This window comes from Amblyomma mixtum, chromosome 3 (assembly GCF_055824585.1).
Source record: "Amblyomma mixtum isolate Tamu chromosome 3, ASM5582458v1, whole genome shotgun sequence".
Lineage (NCBI taxonomy): Eukaryota > Metazoa > Arthropoda > Arachnida > Ixodida > Ixodidae > Amblyomma > Amblyomma mixtum.
In genome coordinates, this window is record NC_143014.1 from 77,071,714 (window position 1) to 77,086,839 (window position 15,126).

The window sequence follows — 15,126 nt, forward strand, 5'->3', positions numbered from 1 at the left end:
GGTAAGCAGATGGTGGGGGGACGGATGCAGATGCTGTAGATGGTGTTGGCCGGTTTCTGTGCGGGTTAGCCGACGTATCTGGTTGCTTCGTAGGGCTTCGAGTATAGTTCCGAGATAGTATTTAGGGGCCCGTGGCAAGTAAGTTATTTGTGCAAACCGATTGTGGTAAGCGGATTGCTGAGGTGGTCGCCTTTCTAATAAAGACGTCAGTTTTGTTTTGTTGCGCTTTGGTGAGCAAGTGATAGGGAAGGTGATAAGTCAAGCGGCTGGTGATGAGGACGTCTGTCGTATTAAGGGTTTCCCTCTTCGACAGGCCGAGGTTGCGTGTGGCCCCTCTGCGGATAAGGTCCGCGATTTGTTTGGGTTGCTTGTCTAGTAGAGGGAAGGTTGCATCCAAAATGTCATGTGTATAGAGACCAATAACCTTGAGTCTATTGACCAGGGGTACGTGTGGTCTTACATTCGGAGGTATATGCGTGGGTCACAGGGAAGTGGTCTAATCATGAGCAGTTCCGATATTAACTGCCAAATGTAAAGTATCTTGCGCCTCTCCTATGGAGCCTTAATTCGGTCGTCCATAAGGCGGTGTCGGCGGCGTATGGTGCCGGGTGGAGGCCGGGTATGTTGGTGAGTTGTTTGGCCACCGGGGATAGGGTTACATTAATTAGGAGGGGGAGAGAACGGCGCCTTATGGAGTGCCCCGGTTGGGGAGAGATAATGGAAATGATGACAAAGTGCCGAGTTGGATCTAGGCCATTCGTTGTGCGTTCAGGACGCGTATACCTCGAATTCAAAGTGGGGCTCCCGCTTTTAATGCGACAGCGTTAAGGGTGCCGTGTCGCAGAAAAACCGGTGGACCCAGAGAATGCTTTGGGGTTTTTGACTTATTGAAGTGTCTTAGAAACATGTACTGATGCGTACATGAGTAACTACGAGCATGTTAATCAGGAATTAGGTCGTTGTGTGAGTGTTGAGTAGGCGATGCGAGCTGGACCTGATAACGCTATCGCGTTCTGCTCTTTAAGGCGAAGCTTAAGCGTCCTCCAAGTTTTCAAAGTATTGTTTGCGGGTCTTGCAGGTACTTCGCCCAATTACAAAGAGCTGTCTCGTTATATGAAACTCGTCAGTTTCCAAACTAACTAACGGTATGGTAGATCAAACTGCAGTTACCACGGCCTTTCAAAAGGTTCGAAAATCCACGGGAAGGAGGGGATGAGGCTTACTCCTTTGTCACGTGCCCTGTCAGCCGCCGCGTGTGTGATTCGAACGGCGCTGGCAGTCCGTGGGGCGCAGTGATCGGACTCGAGGTGGATAAACAGGCGCAGTGCAAGCCTTCTGGCGCTTTACTTCAGGTCTTTTAGTAACGTGCCTATTTTGTCGCAAGCGGCCGTCCTTCTTCAAGCGAGAAATTTTGTGCGAGAAACACGCGCTGGCCCCATTTTTTCGGTCCAGAAAGCTGAAGAAATTCATGATGCATGTAGGACAGACACCTCCCTCGCACGAAGTCGTCCATAAAAAAACAGCTGTTGGCCACAATGAAACATATTCCGCAGGGAAGACTTATACAACATGTTTCATCTATAGTCGGATACAACATAAGTCTGCAGTGAAGCTCTGCCCACAATCAGGACCACCGCACAGAATTCCTCCACGACGAAAAAGTAGTCCGTTGATGAAACTTTCCTTCTATACCTGAATAAGAAGCTTATGACAAGAAAAACTGATAAGCTAAAAAACTGACTTCGTTTAGTGTTACGATCGGCCAGCGGAGTATTACAGGACGCCGCGGTCCGTGCCGCAGTGTTAGCAACTGCTGTTTTTTTTTACGTTGTATAATACTGTAAGATATGTTAGCAATTTATAAAAATAGGCTTTCTGAGTTATCAGAGCGCTTTCTTCGACATAGCATTGCCAGCTGCGGTGTGCATTAGAATACAGCCAAGGCGTGTTAACCACAGTAGAATTAAACTTTGTTGTTTTATGGGGAGCAGCGATGGCGTAGAGGTAGAGAATCCGCCTCGCGTGCAAGAGGACCGGGGTTCGAATCCCGGTGCCACGCAATTCTCCACCGGATTAAAAAAAAAAAACTCCGCGTGTCGATGGAATTGCATACCCAGGCTTGGAGTGCGGCCTGATTTCGGTGAACAGAACCGACAACGCACTTCCTCACCAGAACAGGATTTGGCCACCCTGGTGTAGTACATGGCCATAACCTTCTATGAAGAAACCAATTAACCCTCGGCCCTCAGTCCCCAGCAGCTGCGGAGCAACTGACCAAGGCGGCGGTCAGATCTGTGACGCAGCGGAGGGTGCTAAGAATCTCTGGCTCCGGACAGGCCGCCATTGGAAACTGAACCTGGCTACGTTTAACGCAAGAACCTTATCAAGTGAGGCTAGCTTAGCAGTGCTATTGGAGGAATTAGCAGGTATTAAATGGGATGTCATAGGGCTTAGTGAAGTTAGGAGGACAGATGAGGCGTATACAGTACTAAAGGGCGGGCATGTACTGTGCTATCGTGGATTAGCAGATAGGCGAGAACTAGGTGTGGGATTCCTCATTAATCAGGATATAGCTGGCAACATCGAGGAGTTTTACAGTATTAACGAGAGAGTGGCAGCTATCGTAATTAGGCTTAATAAGAGGTACAAGCTGAAGGTGGTGCAGGCCTACGCGCCTACATCAAGCCATGATGGCCAGATAGTTGAAAGCTTCTATGAGGATGTGGAATCGGCAATGAACAATGTAAAATCACAGTACACTGTACTGATGGGCGACTTTAATGCAAAGGTAGGTAAAAAGCAGGCTGGAGACAAGGCGGTAGGTGACTATGGCATAGGTTCTAGGAACAGTAGGGGAGAGTTATTAGTAGAGTTCGCAGATAGAAATAATTTACGGATTATGAATACCTTCTTCCGCAAACGAGCAAACAGGAAATGGACGTGGAAGAGCCCCAATGGTGAGACTAAAAATGAAATAGACTTCATACTGTGTGCACACCCTGGCATCGTAGAGGATGTGGAGGTCCTCGGTAAGGTCCGTTGTAGCGACCACAGAATGGTAAGGTCTCGTGTTAGCTTAGATTTGAAGAGGGAACGGAGGAAACTGGTGAAGAGAAAGGCTATTAACGAGTTAGCATTAAGAGGGAAGGTAGAGGAATTCAGAATGTCGCTGCAAAACAGATTTTCCGCTTTAACTGAAGAAGATGACCGTAGTGTTGAAACAATGAATGATAATCTTACAGCTATCATTACAGAGTGCGCCGCAGAAGTAGGTGGTAGGATTGTTCGACAGGATACCAGCAAGCTATCTCAGGAGACTAAAGATCTGATTAAGAAACGTCAAAGCATGAGGACGTCTAACTCCACAGACAGGATAGAACTAGCAGAGCTACCGAAGTTAATAAATAAGCGCAAGGTAGCCGACATAAGAAAGTTTAACATGGAGAAAATCGAGCATGCTCTAAGGAACGGAGGTAGCCTAAAATCAGTGAGGAGAAAACTGGGCATAGGTAAAAACCAGATGTATGCGCTAAAAGACAAACAGGGCAATGTCATCAGCAATATGGATAAGATAGTTGAATTAGCCGAAGAGTTCTACAAAAATCTATATAATAGCGAATCTAATCATCAAGTTAGTGAGGGAGGCAGTCGAGCACAGCAATGGGACATCCTGCCAGTAACGAAGGAGGAAGTAAAGAAAGCCTTAGGAGCAATGCAAAGAGGGAAAGCAGCTGGTGAGGATCAAGTAACAGCAGATTTGTTGAAGGACAGAGGAGAGATTGTGCTGCAAAAACTAGCCACCCTGTATACGCAATGCCTTGTGACCTCGAGAATACCTGAAGCTTGGAAGAACGCTAACATTATCTTAATTCATAAGAAAGGAGACGTGAAGGACTTGAAGAATTACAGACCAATCAGCTTATTGTCCGTTGCCTACAAGGTATTTACTAAGGTAATCGCTAATAGAGTCAGGACAACCTTGGACTTTAGTCAACCAAATGATCAGGCAGGCTTTCGTAAAGGATGCTCGACAATAGATCACATTCACACTATCAATCAGGTGATAGAGAAATGCGCAGAATATAACCAACCCCTATATATAGCCTTCATTGATTACGAGAAAGCATTTGACTCAGTGGAAACCTCAGCTGTCATGCAGGCATTGCGGAATCAGGGTGTAGAAGAGTGCTATGTGAAAATATTGGAAGATATTTATAACGATTGCACAGCTACTGTAGTTCTCCATAAAGTCAGCAATAAAATTCCAATACGGAAAGGTGTCAGGCAGGGAGACACGATCTCGCCAATGCTCTTCACTGCCTGCTTACAGGAGGTATTCCGGGGACTGGAATGGGAACAGTTGGGGATAAGAGTTAATGGAGAATACCTGAGTAATTTGTGATTCGCTGATGACATTGCCTTGCTAAGCCACTCAGGACAAGAACTGCAAAGCATGATCAATCAGTTAGACAGGCAGAGCAGAACGGTGGGGCTAAGAATTAACATGCAGAAAACCAAAGTAATGTTCAACAGCCTAGCAAGGGAACAGCAGTTCGCCATTGGTAGCGAGGTACTGGAAGTAGTAAGAGAATATGTCTACTTAGGGCAGGTAGTGACCGCGGATCCGGATCATGAGAGGGAAATAACTAGAAAAATAAGAATGGGGTGGAGCGCATATGGCAGGTTCTCTCAGATCATGAATGGTAGCTTACCAATATCCCCGAAGAGAAAAGTATACAACAGCTGTATCCTACCGGTACTCACCTATGGGGCAGAAACGTGGAGGCTAACAAAGAGGGTTCAGCTTAGGTTAAGAACAACGCTGCGAGCTATGGAAAGGAAAATGATAGGTGTAACGTTAAGAGATCGAAAGCGGGCGGAGTGGGTGAGGGAACAAACGCGGGTTAATGACATCTTAGTTGAAATCAAGAGGAAGAAATGGGCTTGGGCAGGGAATGTAATGCGAAGGCAAGATAACCGCTGGTCCTTAAGGGTAACGGAGTGGATTCCAAGAGAAGGCAAACGTAGCAGGGGACGGCAGAAAGTTAGGTGGGCGGATGAGATTAAGAAGTTTGCGGGGATACAGTGGCGGCAACTGACAAAGGACAGGGTTAATTGGAGAGACATGGGAGAGGCCTTTGCCCTGCAGTGGGTGGAGTCAGGCTGATGATGATGATGATGATACGTACAAAACAACTCGCTGGCTTTATTGACGACCTATGTACTGTAATTGTGTTGATGCCTGTTCTCAAGCTGGCGCAGTATATCTACATTTCTCTAAGGCGTTAGACCGTGTTCCTCATCACATGCTTCTACTCAAACACATTGAAGTATCCATCCTACTTTTGTTTGTTTTATGAGGTTTACTGCTCCAAGGTGACTCAGGCGAGGGGCACCATAGTGGATTGCTCCGGAAAATTTCGATCACCTGGGGTTCTTTAACGCGCACCGACATTGCACAATACACTGGCCTCCAGCATTTCGCCTCCACCAAAATTGCGAGCGCCACAGCCGGGATCAAACCCGCATCTTTCGGGTAAGCAGCCGAGCACCATAACCACTGAGCTACCAAGGCGGCCCATCCTACTTTTATTGCCTGTGTTAAAAATTTTCTTTCACATAGAGTCCAGTTTACCATCGTTAATAATTATAATTTAGTCAACGTGATACCTCGTGTATCTAAGGGCAGTGAAATAGGTCCTTTTCTCTTAATTCATATATGAACGATTTACATAAGTCTCCATTATCCTGAGTTCAATAGTTTGCCCACGATCACATAATGTGCCGTAACATCTTATTAGTGACACTGACCACCTTTCCTAACACAGTGACCTCGACGTGGTAACTGCGTGGTGCTCATCTTAGTTCACGACTCTTAACATATCACCAAAACTCAAGTTATGTCTTCCACTAATGTCCTCTATCATCCCTTTCACTTATCACCTCAGTAGAAGCATTACAGAGTCTACCAGTACCTATAAATATCTTGTGCATTTTTACACGACCTATCAAGGAATCCCCAGATTAATGCCTCTGGCTTCAACGAACTGCTCACTTGGTCTTTCAAAAAAACAAAACAAAAAAACCTTTAAACAAATTCCTTCATGTCAGATACTCCGGAACGTTTTTGGGAGGGAGGGGGGCAAGTATTGTCTTTGCTTTATCATCATCATCATCATCATCATCATCATCATCAGCCGGACTAGATCCACTGCAGGGCAAAGGCCGCTCCTCTATTCCTCCATTTAACCCGGTCGTGCTAGCATGGTGCTAGCTGCATCCACTTGACTCCTGCAAACTTCTTATTCTTATTAATTATTAATGTTTTAATTCATTGTAGCCGTTTAAATTTTGCATAATTGCATTCTCGCTTATTCTGCCCTGGTATATACACTTTAAAAATGGTTGAAAATTTCATAATCACTGAAACCTGCGCAGACCGCGCAAGTGAGTAAACGGATTCGAAAGCTGCGAAAAAAACATTTTTAGTATTTCTGAATTCGCGCTCGCACTGAAGCAAATGTGAACTGATATATTCATGCAAGTTGACATGAAAGTAGGCACTAGGTACAAAGCTATAGTATCGCAGACTGACGATCTTCAAGGCTAGCATGACAAGAGGACGTTGGGCAGGAGAGGTTTTCAAAGGAGGCCGGAGGTTGCTGTTTGTTCTGCCGTTCTGGGTACGAACTCTTTCATTACCTCACCCAAATGCAGGCCCGCAACTCTCTTCTTGTGCACGTGGAGGAGGAGAAGGTGTGTCAGCCTCCTTTGAGTCATTCGATTGCGCAGAAATGTTTTTACTCTCCTCAGAGCACTGAAAGATCGCTCTCCTGAAGCAGCTGACGCAGGCACAGAAAACACCTGTTGCAGATACCGGACAACCTGGTCAATCATATTACGCATGTCTGCAGACTTCCCCTGCAGAATTTTTAAAATGCGTTCACTTTCGACCGGACCCTCGTCACACAGGAGCGTTGGGAGAAGCACGAGTAGCGCTGCTGATGTCAAAATCTGCAGCGTGTGCTCCTAAAAACTCATATATAGGTCGTTTGACGTGAAGTTTCGACCTTCAGTGGCGTCAGTCAAAATGCGCTCGAGGCAAATCAGCGGCTCCATGCTAGACTGTTCAAATCGCCGTCGCATCTCAGTGGTATGCGGATCTCAGAGAGATGCAGTATTAAACCTTGTTCTTGTTAGACGATGCCATCGTCCTTTGGTGGAATCTGCCGATGCTCTCCGTGGGACACCGGACCGCCAGGTCAACGCTACCCATGGGGCTAGCGTGCGACAGCGGTGGGATGTCGCAGGCGAGCCCCATGTAACGACCGGTATAAGTCTACGTTTGGTACGTCTATGTGCTTAGACCGAAGCGGCGAGCATCGCCCCCCCCCCCCCCCCCCCCCCGTTCCGGAGTCCCTGCTTCACGCCTAAAAAACCTATCTCGCAACGCATTAATTAGTCCAAAATTAAAATACGCATCAGCCATCTGGGGTCCTGACCATGCCTGCCTTATAAACATTGAATCTTTACAAAACCGTACTGCTCATGTCATCTTAACAGATATTCATGTTTCATTAACATCACAGCAAAATATGCTGAACATTTATCACATTGCTGCAACCTCTTACGTTTCGCACTACTTTTCCATCAGATTTTTGTGAGCAGTGCGGTTGCGATGAAACGATCGGGCACCTACTCTGTGATGATGATGATGATGATGAAAACTTTATTTGGAACAAGGGAGTTTTGGACACGTCGGTCCTTGGGCCCCCGCACGGCCCCACTGCACTCAAACGTTCATGTCCCGGAGGCTCATGACGCTGGCAGCCCGGCATGTGGCGATGGTTTTGCATTTGTCCGGGTCCTCGGAGCGCAGTAGGGTCTGTGACTGTCCTCGTTTTGAGCTAGAGCGCACCTTCCTGGCTGCTACTCTCCGCCGCTTGGACTCTCGTCCTCTAACAGAATCCAAGATTCTAGGGCCTTGGTCAATTAATTGATTGATTGATTGATTGAAAACATCTTTATTTGCTCAATATTCTTAGAACATGTGGGTGGGCCGCCTAGTCCAGTAGTCCATTGGCTGTTTCTGCTGCGCTGGCCCTTCCCACCAGCCAGTGCTGATGGTCAGGATCATCGCTGAGCAGAATAGCCTCCCACGTACTGCTCCTCTGAGGGGTTTGGAATGGGGTCAACTAATTAAGGGATTAAATTGGCATGCCCACACCGTGTGGTAGAGGTTAGCTACCTCTCCGCAGTGTGGACACTGCGGAGAGTATAGTGCAGGGTACCAGTGGTGTAACTTAGCTGGCGTTGTAACTTATTGAGGGATTTATGTGGTGTTGGGTACTCCTTTCTGGCTGTTCTGTATGGCGCGAGATTGTCAGCATACACTGCTAAACCTATTAGGTCGCGGCACCCTTCATGGTCATCAGGAGAAGACGCCCGGTATAGAAGAGCTCGGGCATGCCTGTGAGCGGCTTCATTTCCTCCTGGTAGTTCCAGGTGACCGCGAAACGAGATGACTGAGGCTTGGTTGGGTAGATGCTTAGTCAGCAATGACAACCCTGACCTGTGAATTAATCCGTTATTGAAGTTGCGGCAGGCATTCTGGGAATCAGTGAGCACAACAGCATTGGGGTTAGATGCTACAGCTAATGCAATAGCTGCCTCCTCTGCGTGAGCGGGGTTAGATGTTTTCATCGACGCGCAGTTCACCATCGATCCTGAAGGCGTTGAGACACAGTCATGACTCCATTCTTTGGTCCTGCTGCGTCCACGTAAAGGGTGTTAGCTTTCTTGTACCATTTCTTCTGCAGGGCTTCCCCTCTTGTTTTCCTCCTCTCGATGTTATATGCGGGATGCATATTCAGCGGAATGGGGTGCACGTTGATGCGTCTTCTCACATCGCGTGGGACCTCTTGATTATCATGGATATTCTCAAGCAGTTCTCTGCCGAGTTTTGTGAGTGCGAGCCTATTGAGTTGTGAGAGCCATTGTGCTTCCCACATCTCTTTGAGAGTATTATGTACTCCTAGAGCCATGAGCTATGCCGCTGGCGTGGAGTTCGGTAGCCCCAGTGCCGTCTTGTAGGCTTTCCTGGTGTCTCCAACTTTCACGAAAGCTTGCACTAAGCGGTTGGTGTCCCTTTCCTTCATGCCATGGTGTTTATTTCGGATACGATGTATCATCCGGAGGATTTGCTCGGTGGATGTTGCAAGCTTCTTCATAGTGGTGGTGTTCTGTCGCCCCTGCGGGATATACTGCCCTAGGATCTTGATGTCCGTGGGTTTCTGTACTGGGTGGTTCTCTATATACACCGCGATGTTCTGCGCTAGGGCTGTCCTCGGGTTCTTCAGGATGAGCAACTCGGACTTTTCCGGCGCACACTGGAGGCCTCTCTCCCTGGCGTAGTGTCCGCTGCTGCTTGAAGACGCTCATCGATCTCGGCGTCACTCCCCGAGTTGCACCAGACAGTGATATCATCCGCATACAAGTTGTGTTTGATGCCGGGGATTTCGGAAAGAAGGCCTGGTAGATCTTTCATAGCCAAATTGAACAAGAGGGGCGACAGTACCGCCCCTTGCGGAGTTGCTCTCGGGCCTTGAGTGATGGGATCTGATTTTATTCAGGAGTGAAGAAAGTTGGGCGAGTTGGTACTTGTTCATTATTCACAACAGCGCACGAAACACGGACAAAAGGGGGGAGAATCGACAACACAAGCGCTGAAGCTTGTGTTGTCGATTCTCCCCCCTTTTGTCCGTGTTTCGTGCGCTGTTGTGAATAATGATTTTGTTCCACCGAAGTTTATAGTGGCTTGCTTGGCTGACAAGAAGTTTTTGATATAGTTGTATGTTCTTGGGCCACAGGTGGTATCGGCGAGGTTTTGCAGGATATTTTTATGTAGAACGTTATCGAACGCTCTTTTCAAATCAAGTTCCAGGATGGCCCTTGTCTGTGACTCAAGGAGGTCTTTGTACAAGTACAAGAGGGCGTCCTGTGTCGATAGGTGAGGGCGAAAACTAAATTGAGTGTTAGGTGGGAGGTTGTTATCTTATAAGTATCTACTCAGTCTGTTTCGGCTGTCTTCCAGTAACGTTCCTGTAGCCCAATGCTGCTCATTGAAGCATTCCACCAGGGAGGTGATGGTGTCATTGCTGAGGTTAAATAAGAGCTTCGCTGTTTTTGATCTGGACCTGGAGCTGCATTTTTTCTCGTGGCCGCGATTTCTGCTTTGATTTCTTCTTTCGTGAGTGGGATGTCCAGCTTGGGATTCGGCAGCCCAGAATACTCCGGCTGTTCCACGACATGGTCCGTGCACATATACCTGGTCTTGAGCTTTTCCATCAACTCTGTGTCCGTACCCGGGGTGTTGTGTACGATCTTCGGAGCCTGTCTTTAGTGGCCGACTTGCTGCTGCTGGGGTCGATTAGGACACGTAGGAGCTTCCAAGTCTTTGACACACCTAGCTTCCCCCAGGGACGCCGGAACAGGTGGGGGGGGCTCTGCCTTTCCCCCCAAGTATTCTCATGAGGGGGCTCGCTGGTTTCATTCTGCACTGAAATGCAAATAAGGTAGAATGGCCGAAGCAAGCGTATCTCATGGCCTTCATGTAGAAAGCCCTTCATTTTCAATCCAAGATTCTGGCACCTCCGTCCCTTCTTCAGGAGTGAGTGGGATTTTCAGTAGCACCAGAAGCAGGGAGCTGGCCCGACGCGATGGACCGTTAGATCGATGGATTCGTTGAGAATTACGCCAGAGTTCAAGAGACACTCAAGGAACTCTTGCAGACCCCAGTCAAAAAAAAAACCATTGGAACCAATTGGATTTCCAACTGGTTCCAATTGGACTATAGTTGAGTTTCCAACTGGTTCCAATTGGACTGTCCAATAGGACCATTTGGGTTTCCAATTGGTGGGCCCAATTGGTCTTGCCCATTACATCCAATTGGACCGCCCAACTGCACTCACTTTTTCAAATGAATGTTTTCATTTTTGACGAACAAGGTAGAACCAATATGGTTCCTATAATAAGAGCTATCAGCAGCTTAACCTACTAAATTGTACTCATCATCTGCACCACCACTGCAGCTGAAATTAAATTAAATAACTGCGCTCAGTGGGCGTCACTGGCCCCAGCATGAGCCTCACAAATGGGGTATATAAGTTAGAGCAGAAGTATGTTCTCTGGATGTACATATTGAGCTAATATAAGCTACTAGTGCCTGAATGTTGCTTGCGTGTGATTTATTAGTGCCTGTTGACTTTGATTTCCATAAAAACATGTTAATCTCAATTCCGTAGAATAATGTTGATTGGCACTAGGCACGACATCTCCCTGCAGTCCTCATAAATGAGTTTTCCTTTTGCATATTATAATATGTTCAGTTGTAGAAATATTTGTCCAAGATTCTAGAGCGTATTATTCACAAACATTTAGCTACCTCTCTCAATGAACATCACATATTTTGTGAATATTTTCTGGGTGAAATAACTCCCTGGCCTAATGGGTCCAATTGGCTAGTCCAGTTGGTCGGGTTTCCAAAAACACCACTGGAACCAATTGGTTCCAATTGGGAAATCCAATTGGAACCAATGAAATGTCCACTTGGTTCCATTTGGAATGTCCAATTGGTTCCAATGGTTTTTTTTTTACTGGGACACCAGGTTCAGTGACCGAAAGCAGCAAGGCTATTCTTAGAGGTTACGATCGGGTTTTGCAGAAATTCGAACCTTGTTGGGAATTCACATTTCCGTAGCCTTCTTTGGGACTGCTGAAGAACTAGCAAGGGCTTTCCAGAGCTCAACATATTGCGCGGCAGGTGCAAAAAAGGCAGCAGAGGCTCTCTGCGAAGCTATCTCCCAGTTGCGCTCTGAAACTGCGTTTGAGAAGCTGTGGCAGCACACAAGCACAACAGCATGCAGCACGCCTAGGCCTGAAGGAACCTCGTATGTCAAGGCCGACAAAACCTCCTGCGAGGTACGAGACGACTGATAGACCTGTCCAGCCAGTTGCACTCGACGTTAAGGCCGCGTTTATGCTATTACCAACTCTTCTAAACGGTGCTGATTCTACCACAACTCTGGGTATTTCGGAGATCCTATAAAGGAATCGCAAAACATGCGCGAGTTGATGGATCAGGTCGCGAGGTACGTTCAGCTTCTGTTTCCCATACCAGAGTCTGTCGCTTCCGGGGAACGCTCTTTAGTGCTCTGCGCATAATAAAAACGTATTTGCGCAACCGAACGCCTCAAAAGAGGTTATGGCATCTTTTGGTTTTTGCATATACACAAAGAAAGAACGGCGCTCCTAAGTATAGACGACGTCATCAGGGAGTTTGTGAGTAGAACAGCGGAGCGAGCGGCAACCCGCGTAAGCACCTAGAAAGAGCAGCACTGTCCGAAATGTCTGCTGCTTGCTTGCACACACACACCAGCACACAGGTGAGGTGGGAGACCTGCGCAAGCGTGCGTCACTCGGGGAAGAACGGCAACCAGGACGTGGGGAGGAGCCGCGCTGGCCATGTGAGGGCGCCCGCAGGGCGTTGAGAGAAGCGGCAAGCTGGCGCATCCGGGCCTCTAACCGGGACATGTCAGAGGACTGTAGTATGGAAGTGAGGGTGGCGACTGAAGGAGAATGCACACTGAGGACTCGATCAGCTAACTGGGCGAGGCGATTGAGGCTCACATCGCCTAGCTGTAGCAGCAAGGATGAGGTGGATGGACTGCGGCAAGCTCTGCAGGAAAAGCTCTCAACAACGCACCATTGGAGTCGACATTGCTTTCTCCCGGGAGCTGCCGTATACTAGTGAGCAGCTAGGAGGGGTTACGATCTCCAAGCTCTTCGCCGGTGAGCAGGTGCTGAAGGTGCGCACTCTCAGATACTGTGGTTCAGGATGCTCTGCTTGAGGATAAGGGGCAGCGCCCACGGCTCCAGAGATGACGTCCACGATCTCTTGAGCCACCTCAGGAGACAGGCGGGAAAGTAGGTGGTGAAACTGAGAAGTCTCCGAGGTGATGCGGTGGCGATAGAAGATGGCTTCTACCTGGGTGAACCACACCTGCGGGTTCTTGCGCCAGAACGATGGCAAGGGGAGCTGAATTGTTGCAATGTCCCAGGTGAGCGAGGTAGCGTCAGGCAGAAGGCCGCCTGAGGGCTGCAGGTTGCTGGGGTTGGTCATTTCTCTGTCCGGAGTCACCACTATCGGGAAATCGTGGGGCTGCAGAAGAGCGCCAGAACTAGAGGTGCGACACAGCAGGCTTCTAGGACTGAACTGTTGTCGTTATCCTCATACAATGGCACATGCCCACACAGGGGGATCGGCCAAGAACTGGGGTGCACAGAGAGTTTTTCAGATTAATTTTTTCATGCTCGTGCCCGGCTTGTGCCCCGGGCATGCGCTGCTCTACTTAATTCTCCTCTTCTGCCGCATTGCGTAGCTGGCACCAAGACACCGGCTAAGAGCGCTTAACTGAGCGTCACCGCGTTGTGGCGTTGGTAGGTGCTACAGGCCTTTAAGAGTACTTTGTACAAACAAATATAATGCAAGATGTGTCAACTGCAGATGTACAGTTTTTCTACATTTTCATCTATTTGGCAGTTGTTTTTCAGCAATGCTGTGGAAAAGATGGGAGCAGTTGCAAGATAGCAAGAGGAGAAGAGAGGAGTGCTACCCCTGGGCAGCTGTAATTTCTCACTGTTGAAGGGATCCGAGCCGGGTTGTTATCAGTGCTGAAACAAACTATGGTATGGCTGAAGCCTCTCCTGAATCATAACAGAAAAGGCAAGAAGTGCCGAATGTGCTGGCCCTTGCAAGGCACTGGCAGGTTGTGCCTTGGTCATGTTGCAGCAGATGATGGCCACAAAAGGTGTGTGCCCGCTTCTCAGCACATTGTAGTCCTGGCTTTGCGAATGCTTATTTTCATCTAATTGTAATGGCTGAAATTCCAGTGTGCGGCCACTATTGGTACAACGAAACAAATGAGCACCTACTTTGGCACTGCCTTTGCTTTGACACTTGACATCTCTTGAGGTAGCACTGCATTGACTGGACTCACATGTTCTCACGAAGACAGATACTAGGACCATAAGCCTCAAGTGGCTGCCTAAGTGCTACTTGGATATCTGCCAGCTACAGACTTAAGCAAGGGCCTGTAGATATACTGTAGATGTTTTTGTTGACCAAGAGACACTGATGACTGAGGTCATCTCCCTTCGATATAACAGGCTAAACTTTCCTGCTCTCTCATTCACTTTATACCACCTTCCTGCATGCAAGATAGCCAACTAGGCATTACACCTGGTTATCCTACCTGCCCTTCATTTCTTTCTCTATGTAGTCCTAGCATGAATACTAGGAGTATGACATTTCTACACATGCTACAATAGCAGCTTGCCTTGGTGCTGTTGGTCTGTGAGCACATGCAGTTTTTGGCTTCACTACTTCCCCTCATAATTTAGAATAATATTTCTTACTGCAGTACCACTGCCCTCTGGTTCTAAGTTTGAAACTAGAAGCATTAACCGGTGCGAAAGGGCTTTTGTGTATTTTCTAGGAGTGTCCCATGTGAGCACTGCCAGTACACCGAGCCAGCTGTGTTTAAAAAAAAAAATTGGTTTGGTTTATTGGTTTATTGGGGTTTAACGTCCCAAAGCGACTCAGGCTATGAGGGACGTCGTAGTGAAGAGTTCCGGAAATTTCGACCACCTGGGGTTCTTCAACGTGCACTGACATCGTACAGTACACGGACCCCTAGAATTTCGCCTTCGTCGAAATTCAGCTGCCGCAGCCGGGATCGAACCCGCGTCTTTCGGGTCAGCAGCCAAGCGCCGTAACCGGGGCGAAAAAAAAAAATGACTGCTTATACAGCATCAACACAGCACACAATGTAGTTGCCGAGCCTTGAACTGCAATGTTTAACGCCTGCAGACCAGGAATACGCACAAGGTGGTCCAAATAACAACTATGTGGACACCTGCTGAAACCCATTCAACATGGAAGCAGAAGAACTATGGTGCCATTCTGAAGTAGCAGTCTGCCTTCAATTCAGCACATTCAATAAAACTGGTCTGATGGGGACTGATTGCATCCACCATGACTAGTCAAATGCTGCTTAATCCACGTGA